The following is a 15,826-nucleotide window of genomic DNA, read 5'->3' as shown; positions in this document are numbered from 1 at the left end:
TGAGGTACACAAACTGACAATTTAATATACAGATTCATCAAATTAACTAAACCGATAAATACTTACTTAAGAGGCACTTAGTCCTCACCAAGAAGAAAACTGCAGCGGAAAATAAAATCTAGCGAAGCTCCGGCTCCACTCCCACAGGCAGCTCAACTGGGGTATAAGCCAAATGCCTTCTCCTTCTGGATCCTTTTTCTTCAACTGAGGTTGATTGATTATTGCAAGGTGAGCATATGACATACTCAGCAAGCCACACAGCAAATATGCAAGTGCACAAGGATACCAAAGGATGGCATAATATAGGCTCATTTGCAAAAGCAGCATTTAGCAAAACATTTAAGAGAAGTAAAACAGTGGAGTAATTAATCAGAAATTTTAATCATCACTGAACAGCACACCCATGCTGCACAGGCCCAACCATCCTGAACAACCATACCCGGCTGTACAGATCTAATCTCCAAACCAGGAGCTAAGCAAATTATTACCAGTTATAACATCCATAGTTATGGTGAGAGGTGTGGGACTAATCACGAAAAACATTGCTCAACTCGCCCATAACCGCGGGCACGGCTATTCGAATAGTTTTACTCTGGCCAGAGGTGTACCACTGTACCCACAAGACACAGCCTCAACATCATGTCTACCATGCGTCGCGATACTGGAAAGTACCCGAATAGAGGCTGTGACAATACCCTTTGCACAACACAACTCACCACAGTGCACCATTCCTGGATCATAATCACCCCCTTATAAAACAAGGCATGGACTCCCCAGCGACCCCCGTGGGCTTATCTCCGCCACTTCTCAGTCTGGTGCTCCGCAATGAATCATGTTATACAAAAGGTAAAGCCGTTGCCCACGCTGGCTTGTGGTTGGCACGGTTAATGTTTCACAACAGTAGCTCGTGAACCGGTCCTTAATTGTCATGAGCACGACTCTCAAAACCATGTGCTCACAACCCACCATTATCAAGTTTTAGTTGGCAAGTAATTAATTAACCAATCACGATTAACCATCATGAACTATCATTAAACCATCATTAAATAATAAAGAGTCATAAGTTATCCCAATAGTGTGCTAATGTTTCTAAGCATGGCTAAGCAATCACATCTAATATCTAGCTGAACCAATATATAAAGCTCAACAAGTCAAATTATAATAACCCAAGGTATCAAGGAATAGAATAATCAATGCAAATTGGCCATAACAAAGGAATAAGTTCACACCACCCGGTGACATTCGAAAATAAATGCATAGTTGAAATAAATAGAGAATTTAAATATAGGATCAACATGCTCAAAGGAATTGTGTTTAGGATCTGTGTGACTTGCCTTGCAATAATCGGTCTTCAATTAATCTTCTTGAACACTTCCGGCGCACTCGCGAACCTTCGCAACGACGGAAACGACAAGCTAACACGCAAAACGAAGAAAAAGACTAATAAAAACCAAATAAACAATACATAAAAAGTAAACAAACATGTAGATCATAATTTTAGATGAATTATGAGACTTGAACGGCCTCATTCTGATTTCAAATGAATTTATTATGAATTTTACAAGATTAAATCTATTTAAAGCCCATTTAAAAAGAATTTAAATAAATTTAATTCAATTTATGGACAATTTTAATATGTAGATCTTTATTTTATACAACTTTTGCAACTTGAACCACATTAAACTGAGTTCAAATGAATTAGTTATGAATTTTTAAAGATTAAATCGGATTAAAACACTTATATTGATTTTAATTGAATTATGACGCAATAATGAATTATTTTTGAAAAGGAAAAGAAGGATTATTGCGTCAGCGGCTAGGGTTTGCGGTGGACCGGGTGCACGGCAGCGGTTCACGGAAACGAACGGCCGAGATCAACCCTATCCAAAACGGACGGCCGAGATCGATCGGTCCACGACCGGCTCACGGCGGACCACCCCGATGATGTCAGCGACGACGTCACCTCTGGCGGCGGCGGCTCAGCGGCTCGGGCTCGCATGCTCGCCGGCGAACGACGGCACGGCGACGCGAACGGAGAGCACCAGGACGAAGAGGATGACGCGGCGAACTCACCGGTGACCAAAGGAACGGCGGAAGGGCAACGGACGGCGCCGGCGACGAGGAAGAAGCGGCGGCGGAGATCGGGTCGACGACGGCGACGGTGCTCCGGCGGTCTTCGGCGGCGGCGAAGCGGTGGACGGGGACGGCGGCGACCTTGCGAACCCGATGGTGGCGACGGCGACCGACGACGGCGGCTGCAACGGCGGCGCGACGCGGCTGAACCGACAGCAACGACGGCGGCGACTAGGGCTACGCGGAGGCGGCGCTAGACACGACGGCAGGCTAAGGCAAAGGAGGCGACGGGTAGAGGAGAGCTCGGGGGTCCTTATAAAGGGGCAAGGAGGCGGCGGCGGAGGCCCACGGCTGCCGGCGACGGAAAGGAAAGATCGGGTTCGGGAGAGAGAGAGGAATCCGATTCAAACTCGAATCCACCGGTTTCCAAAGAAAATTAGCTGATGTTTCCAAAAGAGAAAAGGAAGAGGAGATCTCAAGGATCATTTGCCCTCAAACAATTCGGCCGGAGAAGGAAAGACGCGGCCGAATTTGGAAGGAGACGGCGGCGGCTTGCGCTAGGGTTCGGGCGGCGGCGGCGCGAGGAGGAAGACAGGCCTGACAGACGGGCCCCACCTGTCAGCGGCTCAGAGAGAGAGGAGAGCGGCGGCTCGGCGGATTGGGCCGGACTGGGCCGAGGGAAAGAGAGAGAGAGGGTTTTGGGCCGGCTTTCGGCCCAAAGCCAAAAGAGAACTTTTAAAACCTTTTTCAATTTAAATTATTTCTTAAATGCAATTCCATTTATTAAAAATACTTCCTTAGCTCAAATAAATCCCAGAAAAATCTAGGAATTATAGAATTAAGCAAAGTATTTAACAAAATTTTATCTAGCCCAATTTTATGTTGAGATTTAGCAAATTAAAATTAGATCTTCTCTTCTAGGCTTTTAAAATCATTTCTAATAATTCCTTTTAAACAACAATTTATAATTTAAGGATTTTTAAACAAGAAAAACTCTTAACAAATATAATTAGATCATTAATGATCAAATAATTACTGAACTGTTCTTTGTATCATTTAAGAATTGAGCTCTGAAAAATCCGAGAAAATTTCAGAGAGTTGACTTAATCATGGAGAATTTAACAAAAATTAAATCCACCCATGCTTTAGATTTAAGAAATTTTATTTCCCACATTTAACTTCACTTGCAAATTAAAGATCATTTAATATAAATTCTATTAATAATTTATTAAATAATTTATAAATCCTGAAACGAAAATCAGGATGTGACAATAACCATGCCCCACACAACCCAACAAGAAGACAAACGAGAAAGAACACACGCGCAAGCCTACTAACTGCTCGTCTACCGCTGCGACGGGCCAGGGCGGAAGGTGAGCAACAGCGCATCCTCCGTGCTACCAACGCCGGAGGCTTCCCCCTCCTGGGGAACCACGGGCGCGGGCTCGGCACGAGGGGTCTCGACGAAGCAGGTCCACGCCAGGGACTGACGAACAAGCTCGGGGCTGGAGGTGCTCTTGCGGGCGGTGATCTTCTGGCTGCGGCAGACGCGGCGACGCTTGGGGCAACAGACCTCTCCCTGGGCGATCTTGAGCTGATGCAGCTACGCCTCCACTGCGTCTAGGTCCTTCTTGAGCTGCAGGTTCTCCTGACGCAGCTCCAGGATCTTCATGTTGTTCTCGACCATCCCACGGCGCACCATCTGATGGAAGTCGATACGAGCCGCGTCGTACGCCTCCACCATGCGCGCCAGGTGCACGATAGTAGCGTCATCCTCCGAGCTAGCATCCCGGAAGGTGGCGTAGTCGCGGGCTCCTTCGCGGCGAGGGTGGTAGCGGTAGGGCGAGTGCTGCAACTCGTCCGGGTAGCGCTGGTGAAGAGTGCCGATGGCGAGGAGGGCGGCGTTCTGGCAAGCGGCGGGGAAAGAATCTCCACCCGCGGTGACTGCCAGCGAAGTCCGCTCAGGAGAGCCAGCGAGGATCACTGCAGTGACCTCCCAACCAGCGTGGGGCTCTGCATCGTCACCCTCCTGCTCTGGGAGCGGCCTGGCCTGGTAGTCCACTCCATGTGGATACCCCAGGACAACGCACATGCCCCGCAGCTCCAAGACGAAGCCAGTCATGTCCAAACCACGACGGGTGACGCTGCCGGCCATCTACAAACAAAAACAAAAAGAAAAGCAACATTTAAAAAGGTCAGATTTTGACGATAAATGAAGCAGCAGGACAGAGAGAGACTAGAGGGTTTTCACAAATAACAAAGGATTTTTATTTCGAAAATACTGCTAAGGCTTGGGATCTACGGCTCGTCCTAGGGTCAAGGGTGGCTCTGATACCAACTTGTCACGACCGGAAATAACCCAACGGGCGTTCCTTACGTGCGTGCATTAATCCTTGTCCCAGGAGGCAAGGTACACCAAAAGTTGATACAATTCAGAGTTTAACAAGCGGAAGCGTAAATAGTTAACTTATTACATGGGCAACGAAGGCCCAGCACACACAGAGATAAACGAGAAACAGCGGAAGACTAGGGTGACGACCACAGGCGCTTGACGGCAGGCATGACCTAGACACCAAAGCCTTCATCCTCCAGGAACTCCTCTTCTGGGGTTTGGGAAAAATTGAGCAAGACTGAGTACAACCACCGTACTCAACAAGACACACCCACAAGTGCAGAATAAATGCAAGGGAGTACAAAGGAGTTATACTATAAAGGGTTAGGGTTGCAGTAAATAGCATTTAAAGATATTCAGTTGCTCAAAGCTATTTTGTAAACACGATTCTAGAACTATACAATGTTATTAATCAAGGCCGTGAACCCACACGAACCTGCCTTAACCCAAGGCCTATGATGATTCAGACCGAACTGGCAACCCGACCCTGGGTCCCAGCTCGTCCTAAGCCAACCTAGGCCAACCGTTCCACATTTTAGTTGTTAAGCAGGTTTTAAGAATTAAAACACTAACTTGGGTACATTGCTCGGCTTGCCCATAACCGAGGGTGCGGCTATTCGAATAGATTTTTACTCTGATCAGAGGTGTACATCTTTACCCACAAGACACATCTTCCTCACGTGCAACCACGTGCCACATACCACCACGGTATACAGACGGAAGACGTGACATAGTTTCCAACCCATCCTAGCTATAGACAAGAGTACCGACCCAATCCCACCTACGGCCGGAACCCCCGGGACAGGCAGGCAGGACTGAGCCCCTAGCAGCAGGACACCGGCCCTGTGCCATGACATCTCGACTACCGGGCCGCAGCTCGTGTAGCCTTCATTTGCCCTGGAGATGTCCATCGACCCCCGACTTCTTCCATCTCCATCCGTGTACTTTTGTTTATAACCAGACTGAGCCACAAACTAAGCCTTACCCACTAGACATGTGGAAGTACGGTAGTGCTTTGCAACAGAGGCCCGAAGACCGGTCCTTATATGGCCGAGGTGCTACTATCAAAACCATGCACCTCGAGCCCAGCCTAAAACCAATTTGGGGATTTTGAATAGAAGGAGCGGTATGAAGCCAATTCCACCATAACCAAACCATTCCAAAGTGTCCAGGTGATATGAATATTCCCAAAGTCTAGAGTTGAAAAACCACCTAATGTTACCTAATTAAAAGCGAAGCATCTACCTAAAATCATACTAGTGATACCATGAGTAGAGTGTCCACTAGTTGGGGTTTTGTTTATTCTAGGGTGAACAAGGTAATAATAACAATAACAATAATAATAAGGTCATAACAAAGGTAAATAGGCATGGCTAAATAAAACAGTGATAACGCGGGAATTTAAATAAAGCGATAATGCAATAATTTAAATCAACATAATTTTATAAACTGGGATTCAATATGTTCAAAGATGATGTGACTTGCCTTGCTCGCTTTCCCAAACGTCGGCTTCAACTTCCACGAAGAGCGGATCTTCCGAAGCTGCAGTGTCTACACGACCAACGGAAAAGAAAAGGCTTTTACTCTAATAAACTCCATATAACAAGCAGAAACAAAACACAAAAATGGGTTCTTGACTTCTTAAGGAAAAATTAGAGACTTGAACGGTCCAATTCCGAGTTCAAATGGCCAAGTTATGGCCATTTGAAGTTTATATGCTCTTTAAATGGATATTTGCGAATTTCCTCATTTAAATTTTAATTTATAATCGGATTTATTGCGTCAGCCGAGGGGAGGGGCGCGCGGACCGGGTCCACGGGAGTGGGGCCCACGCGGCAGCCTCACGGTCCACGGTGGACCGGGTGCACGCGGCTTACGCCGGCCGGCACCGTGGGTCCCACGCGTCAGCCGCACCCGAGGGCGCGGGCGGCTGACGGCCGGGCCCCACCTGGCAGCCGCGGGGCGCGCCCGAAGGCGGCCTCGCCGGCACAGCCGACGGGAGGCGGCGCACCCGCGCCCCGATGGTCGCCGCCGGCGACCACCGGCGCGGCGGAGCGGCGCCCGAGAGAGGGGAGGGAAGGGGGAAGTGAAACGACGGTCCACGGCTCACCCCGGGTCGACGGCGACGACGGGAACGGCGACCGGAGCGGAGGAAGGCGGCGGCGCGGCTCGGGTCGACGAGGACGGCGGTGTTCCGGCGGTCGGCGGGCGAAACGGAGGAGTGGACGAGGTCGGCGAGGACGCAGCGAAGCCGAAGGAGGCGATGCCGAAGCGGGAGGAGGTCCGGGGCGACGACGGCGGCGGACCGGAGCTCGGCGGTGACGGCGGAGAGAGAGGGCGACGGCGCGAGCTCGAATCCGACGGGGAGAGAGAGCGGCGACTGGCGGAAACGGAGGAGGGAGGCACGGGGAGTGTTTATATAGTGTTGGGAGGGGGAGAGAGCGGCCGGATGAGGGGGAATCGGCCGCGGAAGATCCGGCCGCCATTGATGCGCCGGCGAAGTTTGCGGGAGCGATTCCAAACGAATCCGAGGGAGAGAGAGAGGGAAAAGTGGGGGGAAAGGGAGAGGGAATCACGGGGAGTGATTTCCCCCTCTTTATTGCGCGCGGGGACGGCGGGATGCGGCGGAATCCGCGGCGGCGGCGGCGCTAGGGCACGGGCGAGGCGGCGGGTGCGGCGGGAGGTAGGGGATGACGGGTGGGCCCCACCCGTCAGCGAGGGTGGCGGGCGGGCCCGGCCGTGAGCGGCGCGCGCGCGGGGAGGGGGCCGATTGGGCCGCGGGGGAGAGGAGAGAGAGGGAGGGAGCTGGGCCGAGCCGGCCCAAGAAGGGAAGGGGGGAAAGAAGACTTTTTAGGGTTTTTCTTTTTATAAAACCTTTTTAACTTTGTTTATTTCTTCTTAATTATTATTTGTGCTCTGAAAATTCCACTAAAATTTATTTACACATTTTAGGCTTTTTAGGAAATATACAAAAATCCTCCAAGCCTTATTTGACTTTTATCTTTGCACGTTTTAATTGTTGGAGGCTTTCACATAGATTTTACTTATTCTATGCATAATTTCTAGGATGTATTTTAGAGTCTTTTTGGGACGCGACATGGATTAATACAATTTTTAAAATGACTTTTCTATAGATTTTTTTTGAAAAACGCATAGTTTAGCAGTTTGGGAAGCGTGCACGTGGAAACGAGAGATTAGACATTGGAAAAGCGTACGGAACAATAGGAATGAAGGCACGATAAAATAAATTATTGTTCTTGTAGTGGCTATCTCTTACTCCCTCCGTTTCAGGTTATAAGATGTTTGACTTTGGTCAAAATCAAACTGTTTCAAGTTTGACCGAGTTTATAAATAAATAGTAATATTTTCCACCAAAGATAAACTTATTATTAAAATATATTTAATTATTAATTTAATAAAATTACTCTCTCCGTTTCATAATGTAAGTCATTCTAGCATTATCTACATCCATATAAATGTTAATGAATCTAGATATACATATATAGCTAGATTCATTAACATCTATATGAATATGGGTAATGCTAGAATGACTTACATTACGAAACGGAGAAAGTAATTTGGTAATGTAAATATTACTATATTTGTCTATAAACTTACTCAAACTAGAAGTAGTTTGACTTTGACCAAAGTCAAAACATCTTATAACTCGAAACGGAGGGAGTACATGTTAATTACAATTTACAACACATCAATGTTCGGAATTGTAGGTAGAAATTCTAGTTTCACAAGACATATGAAAGCAAACGACCACATCATTATTTGGATTTGAACTGTTGACTCTATTAGTCTTTCAAAAATCACCATTGTGGACTCAAATCCGAAATGTATATATTTGTCTGGAATGACGTATAATCATAAGTGTTAACTAATTTTGTATTTGCCACGTGCTAATAGTGTTGTTCCTCGCTGTCAATTGAGCTTGAATGAAACAAATCACCGGGGTCTTAGTGCTTTTGTTGATTGGGGTCATAGCTGTAAAATAGACATGGATATAAGGGGAAGCTTAAGAAATTGTCGAGGTCTACTGACCCCAACGATTTCACGTAGCTTCGCCTTGAGTTAATCCATCCAAAACCTTTCTAATACTTCATATATCAGATCTGGAAAGTTTTGTTGATTGGTTTTTACTAGATTCGAATTTGCTTAAGTTTTAGGTTTAGTTCAGATTTGCTGAAATTCTGAGACATTCTGAGACAGCTGATTTTCGAGTGTGTTTTCTCTTAAACCATTTGTTAGTTTGCAAATCCCTCCGGTGGAGTTGTTACTTAGTTTGTCTTGTTTATTCTATCAAATTTTCAAGTCGATCCAACGGTTGGTTTAAGAGAAATCGAGTTTTTGCAAAAGCGTTGTCACGCTGTTTTTAGGGCTGACGGTCCGATCGCCGAGTGACATGCGGTCAGATCGGCCAAGCCTCGGTCAGACCGACTCTAGTAGGTCGGATAGACCGCCGAACGTGTATTCCATTAGTTTTTGAGGTTGGGGTGTATTTTGATCTATCAAAATTCGATTATTTGACTTCCGCTGACGTAATCTACCATTCACCCCCTCTGGTAGGCTTCGTTACTTGTGTTCGATCTTTTTGAAATTTGTTTATAATAATAGTTATCATGCTTGTATCCAAGTGACTCAATTTTAGGCATTGTATGGCAGGAGATGCACATCACCTCTTTGTTTAAATTCAGTGGGAGAGAAGTCATTAAAAACCTGTTGAGTCGACAGGAAACACCTATGCTGATGTTCAAAGAAGAGATTTGCAAATTTGTGGTTGGTGATCAGATCCCGTTGAGGGAATTAGAGGGAGAGGCAGCTATTCTTCTGCTGTTGTTTTCTCCCTCGAGTTTCTGCAGTCGGCGTCAGTAGTTATATGAGAATAGGGGAGGAAGGTGGGAGAAGAAATAAACTCAATCTTTGTTTCTCGGGTAAAGGTAGCATACGTACGCTGAATTGGTGCAACGAGGGTGTACAATATATGCAAGATAGCTAGTATAAATATACGATGCCACACTGGTGGAGAAAGGGTTTTTACTCCCGGTTCGTAACCCTCCTGTAGTCCCGGTTTTCCAACCGGGACTACGAATCCGGGACTAAAGATCGCTATCTTTAGTCCCGGGTGAAAAAACCGGGAGTAAAAATCCATTTTTAGTCTCGGTTGGTGTTGGTGTTACCAACCGGGACTAAAGATGCTTTATATTTAAAACATCAACCGGAACTAAAAAGACTAGATCCGGTTGCCCTTTATTATTTTCTTTTCTTCATTGTTTTTAATCAAAATCACAAATCAATCCCGTCCCAAAATCACAAATCAATCATTCTCAAATTGCTTCCAAATCCACAATCGATCATCACAAATACTCAAATACATCACAAAATCTCAAAAGAAAAATTACATCACAACTTCTACAAAATTATCAAATATTCACATCACACACAAATCAAATACATCACACAACAATCAGATCCAATCAAATACATCATACAACAATCTCAAATTCTTAAAAAAAAATCCACCACCTCGCAGCGCGCCGCCGCCTCGCCGGCCGGCCCTCCACGCCCCGCCGCCCTCGCGCCGGCCGCCGCCTCACCGCGCCACGCGCCGCCGCCGCGCCCCGCCGCCGCGCCGGCCGGGCCTCCGCGCCCCGCCGCCCTCACGCCGGCTGCCGCCGCAGGCCGCCGCCTCACCGCGCGACGCGCCGCTGCCGCGCCGGCCGGCGGGCCCGCCGCGCCCCGCCGCCCTCGCGCCGGCCGCCGCCTCACCGCGCGCCGCACCGGCCGGGCCTCTGCGCCTGACCGCCCTCGGTCTGTTAGAGAGAAGGAGAGGAGAAGGAGAGGAAGATAAGGTTGTGGAGATAAGGTTGAGGAGAGGAGAAGAGAGGAGTTAAAGGAGAGAAGGAAATACCTCGATCCGATCGCGCATGCCTCTCCGATCTCTGCGTTGATCTTTTTTCCCGGTTGCGCATGTCTCTCCGATCTCCGCGTCGATCTTTTTTCCCCGGTTGGTGTTACCGGGAGTAAAGCGTATGGCGATATTTTTTCCCGGTTGGTAACACCAACCGGGACTATAAATGGATCTTTAGTCCCGGTTGGTGTTACCAACCGGGACTAAAGATTGAAAAAGTAGCATGGAGCTTTCAAACCGGGACTAAAGATGTTTTTAGTCCCGGTTTTTAATACAACCTGTTACCAACCGGGACTATACATGGATCTTACCAACCGGGACTAAAGATTGAAAAGTAGCATGGAACTTTCAAACCGGGACTAAAGATGTTTTTAGTCCCGGTTTTTAATATAACCGGGACTATTGTGAAATCTGGTCGACCGACCAAAAATGGTTTCTCCACCGGTGCTAGCTCGCTAGGAGTAGCTAGCTAGTGGGCTACTGATCAAGTGATTACTATATATAGTCTATACCAGTACAGTACAACAGGTGGTATGCTTACCACCATTTGTGTCAGTTAATCAAATTATTAAGATCTTAAAAAAAACGGCGTTCTAGAAGATTGGTGACCTTCGTTTCGATCTGTGGCGTGGGTGGGGATTTGATCAGACTAGATGGCTGGGCGTGCCGCCTGGCCGAGGCAGGTGGAAACAGCAAAGAATGTGCACATCTATAACTAATCATTTTTAAAAAGAGTACTGAAAACAGGATAGCAGGTATAACAAATCATTTTAAAAAGGTAAAAAATACTGAAAAGAGGATAGCATGCCTTTACACATAAGGTAGTGAACAGTTCATACATAGCCATTGAGGTTGTTTGGTCTTTCTAGCAGTGCTTACATATGTAAGTGGCATAATAGATGGGTAAGTGCAGTGCCCACAGTGTCTTTATAAGGCGCAAAACTAATTACCATAACACTAGCTAGTCGTCAATCCGTACGTTGCACGGGCTACTTATTATATTAACATGCTAATTATGAGCATCTAATTTTTTATTTACATTAATAAAAGAGTAAAGTGCATTGGCAGTCCTTAAATTTGTAGGGTTGTGTCATATAGGTCTATAAACTCTCGAAATGTATATCCAGGTCCTAGAACTTGTCAAAGTGTATCATCTAGTTCCCAAATTGACACATCCCCTCCAGGATCCTACGTGGCACTGATGTGGCAATGCCACATGCTTGTGACATGCCCTTTTCTTTTTTTTTCTACTTTTCTTTTTCTTTTTCATTTTCTTCTCATTCTTCTTTTTTTTTCTTTTTTCTGCACGAGTCACAAAGAAAGGAGAAGAAAGGGGAAAAAGAGAAAAAAAAGGAAAAAATTAAATGGGTTCCATTTGTCAGTCAAAATAATGTCATGTCATGTCCGTGTAGCATGTCACATCAATGCCACGTAGGATTCTGAAGAGGTTGTGGCGATTTTGGAACCTAGATGACACACTATGACAAGTTCTGGGACTTGGATATGCATTTTAAGAGTTTAGGGACCTAGATGACATACCTTTACAAGTTTAAGGACCGCCCGTATACTTTACTCTTAATAAAATATTATTTGTTTCATTCAAAAGATAGCTATTTAATTGAATTGAAGGTGGAGCATACATGCATACACAGGCGTAGAATTAGAGTTGTGTAATTACAGGTGCAATTTAATTGCAGCAGTGGTAGCGTAGATTGTCCTGTACGGTTAAGTCATGGTGTTGCTGCGTGGCCTGACGTTATTTGTACGTGGCCAAATTTGATTAGGATTAAAAGAGAAACGTAATTTAAAGTAAAGACATGGATACTGAGTTGACCTGATTTGTTGACCCTGTGATTGATAGCACATGATGATTCTGGATCAGTATTAGATGAATGGCCTGAAATAGAAATATGAAGCACGTTAGTAAGAAAATTGTTATTCTAAATGATGTATAACTAATGGAATAGATGAGTTCCTTCACTTGATTGGTTTGAGATTACAATCATATTATCTCGGACGAAAGGTGTTTGTGTGATAACAATACCTTTGCTGTTTTGGTGTATAGACCTTTTTGCCTTGAACTTGAGGTGTCCTTTTGATGAAGCAGTCATGGGAAGCTTGGTTGCTCCATGTTTGTCAAATATGCAGTCATGGCAACGCTGAATCTAACACATTGTCCAACACGTAAGCCAGTAAGCTCAACAAATTTTTTCCAGCCTTTGCAGATATAGAATGACTGGCCTCTTTTTTCCAGCTTGGCATTTACTGGTGTGTTATGGCGTGTAACTAAGGTTAAATGTTTTCCATGGTGTCCATTGCAGCTGCCTACAATCTCATGGGGTAGAGGCTATAAAATATTTTGCCATTAATAACAAATAGGATATTATGTTGGCGCAATACCGAAAAGTATTTATATGTACTTACAAAAGTTTCCTTATCCAAGTGGGTGAACCTTAGCATAGCAGATGTTATTCGAGCCATGATAAAAGAAGCTGAAACATATGTTGTTTGCATGTTAGTGGTTGAATAAAACTTTGCTTTTCTAGAACGAAGGCACATTTAAAATTAGAGATCTTATTATTGTAGGTGCATCTAAACACCAATTGGTGGTTTTGATGAAAGGAAAACATTTACAATACAAGATACTGTCCTATATGATAAGATGATAAAAGAACGATTTTTAGTGGTCTAATAAAATATGGCAAGAATATGAAAAGGTGATAAAGGTAAGAACAAAATTAGATAATAAAGAGAAGGAGTAAATAGTGATTTACAACAAACACAATATTGATTCTGAAAGAAAAGATCAGGCTGGATCTACAACTGGTAATTGATCTTGGTATTCAATGATTTTGTTTTCATGTAATGCAAAGTCATGTCCAGTTGCAACTGTCTCTTATATGGTTTTATAAACTATAAGAGAGATATATAAATTTTGTGAACAATATTACTATCATTTTGTTAGATGAAGAAATGACTAAAATAAAAGTTATAGATATTGATGAGTTATACAACTTTGTTGTTGATGACATTTTCAGTTGAAATCATTTATTATTTGAAAATGTTGTATGAAGTTGTCATAATTTGAAATTCAAATTCAAATTATTGAAATAAAGTCATATAGCAAAATGAACAAAACAAAAGTTGTAGATATTGATGAGTTATACAATTTTGTTGTTGATGACTTCTTCATTTGAAATCATTTAGTATTTGAAAATGTTTTTCGAAGTTGTCATAATTTAAAATTCAAATCCAAATTATTGAAACAAAGTTATATAGCAAAATGATCAAAACAAAAGTTGTAGATCTTGATAAGTTATACAACTTTGTTTGAAATCATTTAGTACCCGAAAAATTAGAATTGAGAGGAGGGAGGAAAATAGACTTCTAGGCGAGGGAAGAGCAAAAGGGTTGGGCCGGTGGCCCGAAGAGGGAGGAGGGGAAGCGGAAGCTGGCCCGAAGAGGGAGAGAGGCTGTGGGCTGAGGAGGGGAGAGAGTAACACTTGGGCCACAAAAAGCCCAAGGAGAGAGAGGGATTTTAATTTATTTTTTATTTATTTTAATAGGTTAAATGAATTTTGTAGTATTAAATTAGTTATTGAGCTTCGAAAATTCAAGGAAAATTTCAGAGAATAATTTATACCACGTAAAATTTTGCGGAAAATTCAAGGAAATTTTTGCCGGCCATGATTTTTAAAGGAAATTTTTAGTTTCCTTATTAATTCACTTGATTAAATTACTTCAACTTTTAATATATTTTTTAGAAATGCATTATATAAATCTATGACATTTGCTTTTTGCCCCTTATGACAAATTATATTTGTCACAATGTCCCATTGAAATACTTTATCACGATTTCTAGTTGGTATTAACGACGAACACCTTTTGTTGTCACTAATCCACCCCATCTCATACTAATCGTTATAAAATGGAATGTGCTAATGACAAATAGCTCCGATGTCACGAGGAATTCGTCACAGAAGGTCATATTCTTGTAGTGTAAGTTTTAGTTATTACAAACTTGACAAATGAATATATTTGATATTTTAAAGAAAATTCTATATGAAATGTTTTTACATAAAACACATCGTTTAGTAGTTCGGAAAACATGCTAACAAAAGCTGACGTAAAATCTATAGGGAAAAGAACATGTCCAGCCGGCAAAGTGGCTCCACTAAAAAAAATCCTGCGTCTGAAAACTGAGAACAATAATGATCCCCTCAAGTTTACACATATAAAGTTTATTATCCGATTTAAATTTGAATTTGGATTCAAATATTTTATATATAGTATTTCTATACATCTAAAGTTTATAGACCCAAAGTTTATAAGTCAAAAGTTTACATACCTGTTTCAAATTTGAATTTGAATTCAAATATTAGTTTATAGACCCAAAATTTATAAGTCAAAAGTTTATATACCCGTTCAAATTTGAATTTTAATTTAAATATTTTTTATATATAGTATTTGTATTTCTATAAATAAATTTTTCCAACTTTATTTTTTTTTTATTTTTTTTTAAATTGTATGGTGTACTATAGTAGGAAGAGAAGAAGGGGAGGAGGAAGGGGGAGAGGAGGGAGCGTATAGTGGAGGGGCGGGCCGGTGATCGCTAGGAGCGATCACCCGCCCATTAGCCTTACCCCCGCCAGAGTGCCCTCACCGATCTGCGGGTTGAGATGGTGGATCGAATTCAGATACAGAAAAAAGATAAAAAATGAAGTAGGAGGATTGAAAGTGCTTTGTTGGGTAAAAAAAAAAGAATAAACTCCCTCCATCCATAAAAGTTACACCTATTACTTTTGTCTCCAAGATTAAGGGGAAATTAAATCATTTTGGATGTTACAAAATCAAGGAGTGAATGCAAGTATATACAACCAATGCGTATTTAGATAACTCATTGGGTTCTAATCAAACATTTAATTTATCTCTTCATTTAAGTCTTGAATGCATAAAGACTACAATATGAACAACTTATTTGGAAAAATTCAAATGTGAAAGAGAAAAGTATGAATTACCCCCCTTAACTATCGAGGTCGACAGAATTACACCCCTTAACCCAAAAACCAGATATTGTTCATCCTGAACTTTCAATACCGGACAAATTACCACCCTCGATCCAAATCAGAGCGGTTTTGTCCTACGTGGCGTACACGTGGCAACCCAATCAGCATTTTCTATTTTTAAAAAATGTGGGACCCACATTCCCTTCCCCTCTTCCTCTCTCTTCACTCTCCCTCTCTCACGGTCACGGAGAAGTGTAGGGGTAGGATGTGGGCGGCGGCGCAAGCGGCAGTAGCGAGCGCGGCTGGCAGCTAGCGGTGGTGGACGGTCAGATGACGCGTGGGGGCGGGCGGTGGGCGGCGGCTGGTCGGTGACTGACGTCGACAGCATCGCCTCAATCCTCGCGCGCAGGGCCAGCGCCAACGACCAGCTCATCCTAA

The sequence above is a fragment of the Oryza sativa genome, chromosome 4 (genome assembly GCF_034140825.1).
Source record: "Oryza sativa Japonica Group chromosome 4, ASM3414082v1".
Classification (NCBI taxonomy): domain Eukaryota; kingdom Viridiplantae; phylum Streptophyta; class Magnoliopsida; order Poales; family Poaceae; genus Oryza; species Oryza sativa.
This window is presented reverse-complemented; position numbering follows the sequence as displayed.